Raw genomic sequence first — 12,734 nt, 5'->3', positions numbered from 1 at the left:
GCAGAAAGAACTGCAGTCCATCATCTAAAAGCTGATCCCGACATTATAATCCTACCTGTGGACAAAGGCTCCACCACTGTTGTTCTGAACCACAAGGATTACCTAGCAGAATGACTCCACCAGCTATCAGGTACTTCCACCTACAAACATTGCCACAGTGACCCCATTCCAGTAATTCAGCAGGATCTCCAGTCACTACTCAAATCCTTAGGCCCATCCCAGAACCTCTCCCTGGAGTCCATCAGTCTACTCACCCCTAAAACTCCCCACACTCCTACCTTCTACATGCATCCTTAAGTCCATAAACTTAACCACCCAGGATGCCCCATTGTGGCTGGTTACTGTACCCCCACTGGGAGAATCTTTGCTCTCGTAGAAGACACCTTCAACCTATTACCCGGAACCTACCCTCCTATATAGAAGATACCAACCATTTCCTCTACCGTCTCTTCACAGTTCCTGTCCCTTTACTCCACGGTGCCCTACTCATCACTATTGATGACACCTCCCTGTACACTAACATTCCTAATGGCCATGGACTTACCGCTATTGAACACTACCTTTCCCAACGCCTGATGGACTCCAAACAACAACCTCCTTCCTAGTCGCCATGAGCAAATACATCCTCACCCAAAATTACTTCTCCTTTGAAGGCATTCCCTACAAACAAATCTGGGGTAGGGCTAATGGACACCCACATGGTACCATCCTATGCCAACCTATTCATGGGCCACCTAGGGTAATCCTTCCTAAACATCCAGAATCTTAAACCCCTTACCTGGCTTAGTTTCACTGATGACATCTCTGCTATCTGGATAGAAGGTGAGGTCACCCTATCCACATTCCTCCAGAACCTCAACAACTTCTCCCCCATTTGCTTCACCTGGTCCTACTGAAGCCAACAAGCCACCTCCCTAGATGTTGACCTTCACCTCAAAGATGGCTTCATCATTACCTCCATCCATATGAAATCTACTAACCACCAGCAATACCTCCTCTTCGACAGCTGCCACCCATTCCATACCAAGAAGTCCCTTCTGTACAGCCTAGCCATGCATGGTTGTCGCATCTGCACTGATGAGCAGTCCATCTCAAAATATGCCGAGGGTCTCACTGAAGCCTTCACTGACCATAAATATCCTCCCAACCATGTGCATAAACAAATCTCCCGTGCCTTATCATTCCAGTCTCTCACCACCTCCTAAAGCCCCACCGTCCAGCCACAGAGGAGCATTCCCCTTGTAACTCAGTACCATCCAGGACTGGAGCAACTGAATTACATTCTCCACCAGGGTTTCGATTACTTCTCGTCTTTCCCTGAAATCAGAAATTTCCTGCCCACTATCCTTCCCACCCCTCCCACAATGGTATTCCGATGTCTACCGAACCTACACAATTTACTCATCACACAATATACTCATCCATCCTTACACAACCCCTACTCCCAGTCCCTTACCTCATGACTCATACCCCTGTAGTGGACATAGATGCAAGACCTGTCCCATACATCCTCCCATCACCACCTACTCCAATCCAGTCACTAACATCACCTATCCTATCACAGGCAGAGCTACCTGTGAAACCAGTCATGTGGTCTATAAGCTAAGCTGCAACCACTGTGCCGCATTCTATGTAGGCATGACAACCAACAAGCTGTCTGTCTGCATGGATGGCCACCAACAAACTGTGGCCACGAAACAAGTGGACCACCCTGTTGCTGAATACGCTGCCAAACATGATATCCTTCATTTCAATGACTGCTTCAAATTCTGTGCCATATGGATCCTTCTCACCAATATCAGATTTTCTGAATTGCACAGGTGGGAACTTTCCCTGCAATACATCCTAGTTTCCGTAACCCTCCGGGCCTCAACCCTCAACCTTCATTACTTGCTATCCTCACCCATCCAGCCCCTTCCCTGCTCCCATTCCACCACTACATAGCCATCATTCCACCATCACACTCAGCGTTTTTTTTTATTTATTTTATTTTATTTTTTATTTATTTCTCTCTATTTCTCTCCTTTTCTACTACTTCCCCCTCCCCACTTCTCACCTGCCTGCCACCCAACCTGCAGCACTTCACTGTCCGCCATCCCCACCATACTATCCCTTCCCCTCCCCCCTCCCAGCTTCCTCTTTTCCCCCACCCAGTCACCACTCCCATCATGCACTGGTGTTGCTGCTCTCAGTGTGGTTTCAGTTGCCTGAGACTGCAGTCGTGTGTGTGAGTGGCATCTGCGTGAGTGTGTGTAGGCATATTTGTGTCTATTGTTGACAAAGGCCATTGGCCTAAAGCTTTAAGTGTGAAAATCTTTTTGTTGTGCCTATCTGTGACTCAGCATCTCCACTATACGGTGAGCAGCAACTTTTCTTCTCATAATAGTGTTACCTTCCATCCTGGATTTTCCCATGTTTGAGTTTTTATTTGTTAGGTTTCTGATGTTTTGGTGGCAGTCTCTAAATGATTTTCCTTTAATATCCTTTACTTTATTGAAGTTGCAATATTTAATTTTAGTAGTAGCTGTATCAACAGTAACTATATTTATTCTGCAGTCCTGTCTTTTAGACAAATTTATCCCCAAAAAAGACTTGTCAACATATTCTAAATCACAGAGCTATGATGGATACTGCTTTGATCAGATTGAATATTTCTGACAATCAGCTGTGTACGTAGCTTCTTACCAGAAGCTTTCAGATGCAAACTATGCAATGTATGATATGTCCCAGTGATCAGCAATGCATCATTCACACAGATGTGTGGAGGTTCCTCTCTCTCCTGCTATGCACTAACATGTTCTCAGTAATGTTTTACCACACACAAAGAACACTTGGATGATATTTTACTCTTATGTTGCACTTACCAAAATGTTCCCAATTTAATACATGAATTGAATAAATTACACAAAAACATTAAGCTTATCGTAGAACATGAATGCAATAATATCGTTAATGTTTTGCAGCTATTACTTACGAGCAGTCAGCAGAAGCACATTTTGAGGACCATCCAAAAGCTCATAACTACTGATTCCATTATTCCAGCTACTTCTTGATGCTAAAAAAAAAAAAAAAAAAAAAAAAAAAAAAAAAAAAAAAAAAAAAAAAATTGTCAGGCATTAATAATTAGACTGCTTAAATGACCATTAAATGAAAATAAAATACAAATGGCTATATCTACTATGATACACTGCATGGGAGAAGGACGGCATAGTAGAACTGTATTCTACAAAACACTGAAACACAAACATTCAGAAAATCCTCAGCTGTCCAACATCAAGTCTAAGATTTTAGCTTACAGGATTACTATACCCTCATTTATTGTTGAATTCTTTGTACTCGTCAACATATGCTATTTCATTTCTTCCCTCAAATGCAGTGAAATACACCTCCTCTGAGACATGATGTAATGCTACTGCATGCATTATAATTTTCAGCAATGCTATATAATGTGTTCATGTATTTTATTTTTTGAGCGGTGTTTTATATCAAAGCGTCATGATTTAACTAAATCAATGATTTACTTATTATGCAAAGTGTACATTTCAGCAGTGTCATGAAATGTGCTGAAATGTTTTCACTTTTTCAGTAGTGTTTTTATTTTCATAATTTCTTGTTCATTGATTTACTTATTGTACATATTGCACTCACAGTATAGATGATGTACTTGGAATACCCCTTCCACTTACGTACTGAGCAAAGTGCATACTTCACTCTTAATGTACTGGTTTCACATTCAGGAAGACTGAGATTTATTCCCCGTCTGCTTGACCTTGACTAGGGTTTTCCGTGGATTCCCCAAGTTGCTAAGGTGAATGCTGGGATGGTTCATTCGATTAGGCCATGTCCGACTTCTCCCATATCTTCATATTATCATACCCTACTCTGTTAATTGTTTTATATGTATATATTATTCCTGTAATATTTCTGACTTGTCCAATACTGTTGCACAAAATGGTCTAGAGACGAATAAATAAGACAAGAAATTTACCACTTTCATTCTGTGGTTTATTCCAAAAAACCAAGTTTGTATTTTTTCTGCCTTCATATTTAATTTGTATTGTCCTTTTACTGTTAATCACATTATTCAGTATTCTGACTTGTAATGCAGACCTGATTCTGCTGTTACAGTATTATTATTGTTTTAATGATATTATAGACATGATACACGGGTTTTAATTTAATTTTTTGGGCAATGTAAGTTAATGAGGAGGTAATGTTATTATGACACCAAGTTCACATTCCGAAGAACCAGGAATTAAAATCCATGCCTACCATCCAAATTAAGGTTTGCCATAGCTCCTTTCAATTTCTCAGGTAAATCCTAAAAAAGGTGCAATGAAAAAGATACATACAATTCCCTTCTCTAATACAACCTTACAGCCCATCTCTAATGACCTCGACTTCTACAGGTCATCTACACCAAATCTTCTTCTTTTTACCATGCATATAACTTTACTGAATACTTAATACTGCTTTCATACTACTGTAGCCCATTTCTTACTCAGTTTGTGGATGTACATACTTCATCGAGTGTGTTATGTGCTTTGTTCTGTGTGTAATTTGTAATTAATTTTGAGAAATTAACTGGGATGCAGTAACATGGACGAACAGTACTCTGTTGGACAGATAGTAATTGAAGTGTGTCACAAAACAGTTTACTGTTCAGTTTCAAAAAACTTGAAAAATGTCAATGACTTTGATGAAGTTAGACAAACTTTGTTTAAATTTTGAGTAAGTTCTTCTGCAACATCAGTGTTTGAGTATCACGAGAAAAAATATATTCTGAAGTACAACCACATTTTTGGAAGAAAGTGCTGTGATCCACTTAAAGTTCATAAAAAGCCTATTACTAAAGGTTTGAGGGAAATAAAACTTGAACATTTGTCCTTGTTATGTGAGAGTGAAACAGCTTCTCAAGTGAAATGTAATATGATTTCTGGAAATTCCCTGGGCCCAAATAGTTACTCAAAAACATTTGTTGTGAATCCAGAACCAGAATCACGTAACCTTGTTCATGACATTTATATTCCTAATGAGGAAGCTGTTAGCATATTGGATTTTGCTTGTTCTAAGTTAGACGTATCTCCTGCTTCGAAAGTAATAAAATTAAGTAGCAGAAAAAGAAAAGCAGCTATTGAAAATAAGGTACAACAAATTTCAGACAAAATTAGAAAAGACTTGGAATCATGCTGTAATAATACAGATACCAACATTATTTCTAAAGAAGAAGAAAACCTACTACCAGCACCATCTGACACTGAATATTTGAGCTTAATAGAGAAATTAAAAATTAAATGTTCAGTGACATCTAAAGAGGAAAAAGCTAAACTTTTAAGTTTGCTCCCTGGCTCATGGTGAAGAGAAAAAATAGTTCATAAATTCAATGTTTCTCATCATTTGGTTAAACTAACCAAAAAATTAGTGAAAGAGCACAGTATTCTTTCACTTTTGGGAAAGAGCAAAGGAGTAGGTATAAGTGAAGGAACAATTAAAAAGATCCATCAGTTTTTTGAAGATGATGAAAACAGTACAATGTGCCCAAGTTGTAAAGACAGTAAAGATTTGTTACAAATGGAGTTGAAGTAACAAAGCAGTAACAACTAGTGCTGTCAAATTTAAATGAACTTTATGTAGCTTTCAAAAATTCTCACCCTGAATGCAAAATTGGAAGGTCAAAGTTTTGTGACCTCCACCATAAGTGGTTTATTTTGGCTGGATCCTCAGAGACACACTTCGTATGTGTTTGTTTATATCATCAAAATGTCAAACTGATGATTGCGGGTGCGAAACTCAGTAATCTTAAGTTGTTTATAACATCAAAATGTCAAACTGATGATTGTGAGTGCAAAATTGCTAGAGTTACGAGATTTAACGGTCTGTGATACTAACAGTTATGACTTCATGATGAGATTGTGTAATAAATGCTCTGGTACGGAAACTGTTACTGAATTGTTTCATGAACATGATGAGGAAATGCCAGACAGTATTACCTTCAAACAGTGGGTCACAACTGACAGGGCAGAAATTATAACAGTGGTTAAATCTCAGGAAGAGTACTTGTAATCTTTAATTGATGACTTACAAAAACTCAAAAGTCACCACTATGTTTCTAAAATCCAAAGTAAGTTTCTGAAGGACAAAAAAGCACAACTTCATGAAACTGAATGCCTAGTGCTAGCTGATTTTGCAGAAAATTGTACATTTGTGATTCAGGATGCAATACAAGGGTACCATTGGGTCAATGACCAGGCAACAGTGCATCCATTTATTCTCTACTTTAAAAATGAGAAAGATGAAGTTTGCAGTTCTTCAATTTGCATGCTACGTGACTACTTGGAGCACAACAGTTTGGCTGTACACGTGTTTCAAAAGTATGTAATAAATTACACAAAAGAAAATTTCCCAAGGTTGAGAAGCTGATATACTTTTCAGATGGAAGAAGTACTCAGTATAAAGAATAAAAAGAATTTTTCAAATCTGTGCAACCACAAAGTAGACTTTGGGTTGGAGGCTCAATGGTACTTTTTTCCATCTTGCCATGGTAAAAATGCATGTGATGGAGTAGGAGGTACAACAAAATGTGAAGTAAGTAAAGCCAGCCTACAAAGGCCAACCACAGACCAAATTCTCACAGTATAGGACATGTATGTCTTTTGCAAAGATAATATTAAAGGCATTACCTATTTTCTGATCAAGAAAGAAGAAGTGGTTCTGCATGTGAAAACAACACTTCAAACCAGATTTGAAAACTGTATAGCAATGAAAGGAACAAGGCATTTCCACAAATTCCTTGGCACTGCATAAAACTTGGTTTGATGCTATGTAACATCAGAAACCAAAATTTATGAGGATCATTGTGTCAGTAAAATTACAATCTCTGTCTTTAACACTGAATGACATAGTGGCATGTGTGTACGATGGACAGTGGTGGCTTGCAGAGGTTGAAAGAATAAGTTTGGAAAATGATGTATTTGTGCATTTTTACCACCCTGTGGGCCTAAGAACATCATTCAAGAAATCTACTAGTGACAAAGTTTGGATACCAATGAATAATGTTTTAAAGAAACTTTCAGTACTTGAACTTACCACACCAACTGGGAGATTTTATTCTAGCTATATCACAGAAGCTGTGTGAAGAAATAAGTGTTCTTAACATTCACCACCAGGTTTAGGAACAGTCGCATCTCGAAGGATATTAATTGAAAATATTTATTTTAAGTATGTCAAAATAATATAAATGTTAATTTCAGTGATGTTTCCACTTTTTGTGTATCATTCAGTACCTTAATTCAATAATAATTGATTATATTATGCCAATATCACACATGTGAATAGGCAACAGTCATAAGATCAGATGTAGAGTACCGGTAATGTGAATTATCTCCTCATTTTCAAAGATTCATATCTTTGTTCACAGTCAGATATCAATGTTGAAATTTTTACAGTACGTTGCAACCATATAGGTGTACAAACTGTGCAAAAATCATATTTTTATATTCAGTCTCACCTCAGGTAACTAACACCAAACTTTACAAATAATGAAAATTTTCAAATTTCAAAAATTTATAAAAAATTAAGAAAACATTTGTAAGTGTTCTTGCTCTATATGAGGCTAGTAGTGTATGATATCTAACTATAGGAAAAAAATAGACTCTCATAAATCACTCCTTGTTAGTTATTTTTGGGCCTAAAAGAGTGGATTTTTTAAAATTTGGATATCAAACTTTGGAGGTTATTTTTGAGTTTAGGGTATTGAGTGTAATAGACAATTTGTAGAGGACACTTTTCTAACAACAATCATGTCAGTTGGAATGTTGTAATTCACCCCGGTGCAGAGATATTCATATTTTCGCTAATGCCTCCAGACTGAAAAATCATCGCACACCTACAAATAAAAATGGCATAAAGGTGCAAGATAAATTATTTTAAAAAACTATTTTGAAGTTCTCAATTATAGTGTAATCACACATAAGATAATGAAAATATTTATAATCGTCAAGCAACCAACTTAATTTTTATTGGACCACTTCATTTGGATTGACCCACCAGTACTGTACATCTACAGATAAAAACTTATTTAAATTACGCAGCTGTGGCAGTAGATGTTGCATATCTTAGCAGAGAAATCTGAATTCTGGCAAGTTTTCATCTGAATTCCATTAAGTTTTGCTACAATGTTAATCTATTGAGATTTATTATATGAATGTATCATATCTGTTCTTCTGGAAATGTCTGAAAGAACAGACACCATGTGGAACCTGCACCTGAGATACATTTTATGTAAATTGAAAATGGAGCACGGAGAAAGGAAAAGAAATGGAAGGAACTACTGATGAGGAATCAGCAGCAATGAGTGAAAATATGTTCTGCAGCAGGATTCAAACCCAGGATCTCCTGCTTACTAGGCAGTTGCATTAACCACTGAAACAGCCAGACACTGTGTGTAATTCACATACACAGACTATCTCGATACATTTCCCAGATGACCCACATTCCCAGCTAGCGCCATTTTAATTCTAAATTTCTGCAGGAGGTTGAACAATATTGTGCATCTGCACTGAAGGTTGTGGATTCTTCGAGGCAAATCAATTATATGAATGCAAGATGTCTGTACTTTCGGGCAGACAACATGCATTCATATAACCGATTCACATCAATGGGCAATGAATCCACAACCTTTAGTGCGGATGCACAATATTGTTTGACCTCCAGTGGGAATATAAAATTAATAAGTATGCAGGACATGAGTGGGGTTGTGGATAGGGCAGGTGGTGCTAGGTTGGAATGTGGGTTCCCTTGTGAGTGTACCAAGATAGTCCGTACATTTGCAATATGCACTGTGTCCAGATTGCACAGGGCTTAACCCAACTGCCTAGTACACAGGATACCCCAGGTTCAAATACCTGTCCGGCACACACTTTCACTCATCACCATTGATTCCACATATAGTCCAAATGCAGCTGACATCAATAGTTTCTTCCCCTTCTTTTCCTTCCTACCCCCTCCCCCATCAATTTACACAATGTTACGAAAACAGTGCTCATTTGAAGGAGAAAATCCACATGACTACTGGGCAGTGTTATCACAATCAAACACATGTTACGCTGTGGAGTTATCTTTCATACAGGGTTCTGGTAGTGAACACGAATAATGCTGTACCGTAAGGTACTTGATAAATTCGATGGAAACGTTTTGGATGTTCGCTCATACCGACATGTCAATAAAAAATCTACTTATGTTATTAATGACAAGCAACGACTATATTATTACCAACAGGAGAAACACTGGCCTTCGAGTACGCTATTTTTAAGTTATTTCAATGATATGGTTCCAAACTACAAAAATACCGAAATGGTAATAGCCGAATAAATGCATGAACAGTTACAAGGGAATGTGATGTAATTAAAAAAAAGATTTGTGATCACGTTGTGGTTTTCACAAATGATCTCTTACTGGCTTGCGAAAAGGCACAAAATTTCTCGCAGATAGGGCAGGTTATCGGTCAGCTGAGGCCTGATACGGAGCAAAATGTCTAAAATCACTGTAACAATGAAAAACACTGAGTGCACCAAGTCAATTGTGACGTTCTCTTTGTTGGACCCCAGACTTAAATGACGTAACAACGCGTTACAACAATCGAATAAAAGTCTAGCCTCCGCCACCAACTTCAGTTATCGAAATAACTTAGCCAAATTCTAGAAATGGGCAAAGTGGTTCTTTTTACGGAACTATTCCTTTCGAGATAGCTCTTCTTATTGAAAAACTTCGATGAACTGATTCAAATGAACTACATAATTCATTTTTAATGTTGGAGTGCCAAAAAACAGAGCACTTAGAAAAACATTAATATATTAGGAAGCAAAATTTTATTGCCCACAAAAATTGAATGTCATTTAGCAAAAAACCAGTGTGCATATTTCAACGATTTTTTTTATGTAGTCTTTTTGTCAGAATGTGCTGAGAGCTTACAGCTTTAACCCAGTGTCGCAGTCTTTGTTTGGTAACCTGAGCAGTGCGAAGCACTAAAGATTTAAGTATTCTTATGTTGCTGTCACCTTACTATTTCTTTTTATTATCATCTAAAGTCTGGAAAAAGAAAAAACTCGGTCCTGTTTAACAGTTAGCAAACATTAATTCTTAAGATGGGAAAGAAACATTTGGATACAGATACTGTAGAATGAACGAACTAAGTGAACTAAAGGAACGGTTTCGGTCTTCCGATCAGACGCAGTTCGCCCAGTTCACCAATGGGAGTTGAGAACGACGGACGCTTCGGTCCTGGGTGTATCAAGTGAGGGAAATTCGTTCATACGCGATCAAACTTCCAACACGTATAGGGGGGCGAGAAGAACAATAGTTCACTAAACGAAGAATCGGTCCGAACAGTTCCTTTACCGCAATTCTTCATTTTAACTAGTTAGTTTATGAACTACACATTCCTACTACGTCATCAGAAAAGTTAAGTTCTCGGGTTGGGAAGGATTTCAACAGAAGCTGATAATTGTTATACGCATCAAATAGCTGATAGTATTTATTTTCAGAATAAGTTCTAAAGCGTACAGGGAACAGTCTACTTTGCAAAGTCGTACTGGTGTAACCACAAACAAAATACTCTGATTTCAAGTAATAACATTATTTGTTAAAGGAAGAGTACGATGGTTATAAATTTTTACAGCATTGTTTATAATTTTACATCTCAGGTAACCAAAATTCAAAATGACTTTTTTAATCGCATAAAACAGAAAACATTGTATCAGTAACGAAGTTTACGAATTTTTAAATTTCCTTATTCGATTTGTTGACACGTGATGTCGTAGTCGTTGTCATTGGGCTGGCTAGAGTACTGCAACTGTTTGCCAACGCCAGTGTTCATCAAGGGTTACGTGGAATTTCTAATTAATGCCTCGTTCTATATCCTGTGATCGGTTCACAACTTGGAGCTATGGAACACGAAATAAGTAAGCATGGTTTGTGGAACCCTGTAAGAAGTTGGGACCAGAACGCTGTAGCTAGCAAACAGTTGCAGTACATTATCCCAATTACGACGACTACGACATATCGTGTCAATAAATCGAAATAGGAAATGTAAAATTTCTGTCAATACAATTATTGTGAAAATTGTGGACTTGTACTTCACACAATACATCACGGGAAATTGACATTTGATGAAACACCAATATAGAATGGTGGCTATCCCTACAAACACAAACAGGATCCAAGTTTTTTATTTTAAAATGCCTAATTAGTTCGAGTCACCTTACTTCCTAGGTAGTGTTCAAAAGGCAGTTACCTGTTGGATACACAACGTCGTGCAAAATAAATGTGTATTATGCCGATTAGATGCATTCACGTACTTAAAGTGAGAGACACCCACCTGTTTACAATCGCACTGCCATGGCAACGATAGACATGATTCTCGTTCACTGCGCCGTCGCGTAGCACACGAAGCTTCAACCTGTAATTCAATGATTAGTCACAATGTAGGTTAGTTTACTGGTATCATGGATATGTTATATACGATACTTGAAAGCGACTGTAACTATCATCATTACTACAGACGGAAAGTACAAGTCGGATAGAACAGTGAAACAGTGGGTTGCTGGTATTTCCATTCTGTTTAAAGCACTAAGCGTAATGGTCAGACGTGTCAAAAACTGTCCATCTTTACCTGCCGAAATGAGCTATTTGTCTTATACATTACATTTTTTTAACGTGTCTTTTTACATACCGTTAGTGTTGTTAGCTCCTAAGCTAATCTCATTGTGTTCGGCAATATAAAGTAATCGTGTAGTATTTTATTATCAGTACTTATATCTTGTTTTCTTTTTGGAATCATCTGTAAAAAAGCAGTGAGCGAAGGGCCACATTGGTGGTATAGATTTTAAGAAAAGTAACAACTGTTTCTTGTACTAGAAGAGGTAGAAAAGTAAATTCTGCAGCCAATCTTTTTTGGTGAGTTCAGTGTAAGAAAACACATGAGTTTTAAAAGTTACACCAAAACACATATACCAGTGGCCCTAGTCACAGGAGGGAAACCCGTAGTGCCAACTCAAGTCTCACTCTACTGCTAACTTCTTGCACTCTAAGATGAAAACTGCGCAACTCTCGCCAGAAATCTGGATAGGCATTGAAATTACACACAGGAGTGTAATTGTTGTGCGTTATAGCATTTGAGAATGGAAATTAACTCTCAATCTCCAGCTGCCATAGTTTGTGATTTTAAAGAAGTACAGTAACTCACTATGATAGCTCAAAGACTTGACATTATTGAAAAGTTGAAATAATTGAGTGCATAGGTGTCCACAAGTGAGGGAGACAAGGGCTGCACTTGAATGATTTCCCACTATTCCAGTAATCCTCAATTATAGTTTTCTGAGTCACCTACAAAAATTTGTTTTTGTGCCATGATACCTCTCAAGACTGACCAACTCATTTATATTAAAAATGTATATTTTAGAGTTTTGCCTCTCAACTCCCAACCCCTCTTCCTCTTGGATGAATGTCTGCAGATGCCCATGGGTCAGGGAGCCCTCCTCTGAGCTTGACGTCATCACACCTTTCTTCTTGACTTAATATCCTTCTAAATGTCTATCTGTTTCATTATTCATCTGCTTCTGAATGTATTCCAATTATTATTGTAGGATTTTATCACCTATTTGCAGAATACCTACATGACTTTTTGGCACTAAAATCTGCTATAATTTGTTTTCACCTTCTTATTTTTTCCTTTCCCG

At 37.7% G+C, this 12,734-nt stretch overlaps 1 protein-coding gene across 1 annotated transcript in view; it reads right to left on the bottom strand.

The window, feature by feature from the left end:
* LOC126481149 (dynein regulatory complex subunit 4) overlaps positions 1-11,380 on the bottom strand; it is a 141,795-nt gene extending 130,415 nt beyond the window's left edge. Inside the window, exons 1-2 of the mRNA XM_050104711.1 lie at positions 11,291-11,380; positions 2,975-3,055 (exon numbers count right to left, since the gene is read on the bottom strand). The gene's annotated coding sequence lies outside the window, so the exon portion shown is untranslated. The remainder of the gene's footprint in view (positions 1-2,974; positions 3,056-11,290) is intronic.
* Between the last annotated feature and the right edge of the window lie 1,354 nt (positions 11,381-12,734).

The sequence above is a fragment of the Schistocerca serialis genome, chromosome 5, assembly GCF_023864345.2.
Source record: "Schistocerca serialis cubense isolate TAMUIC-IGC-003099 chromosome 5, iqSchSeri2.2, whole genome shotgun sequence".
Lineage (NCBI taxonomy): Eukaryota > Metazoa > Arthropoda > Insecta > Orthoptera > Acrididae > Schistocerca > Schistocerca serialis.
Note: the sequence above shows the minus strand (reverse complement) of the source record. Positions and strands in the feature narration are given on the sequence as shown.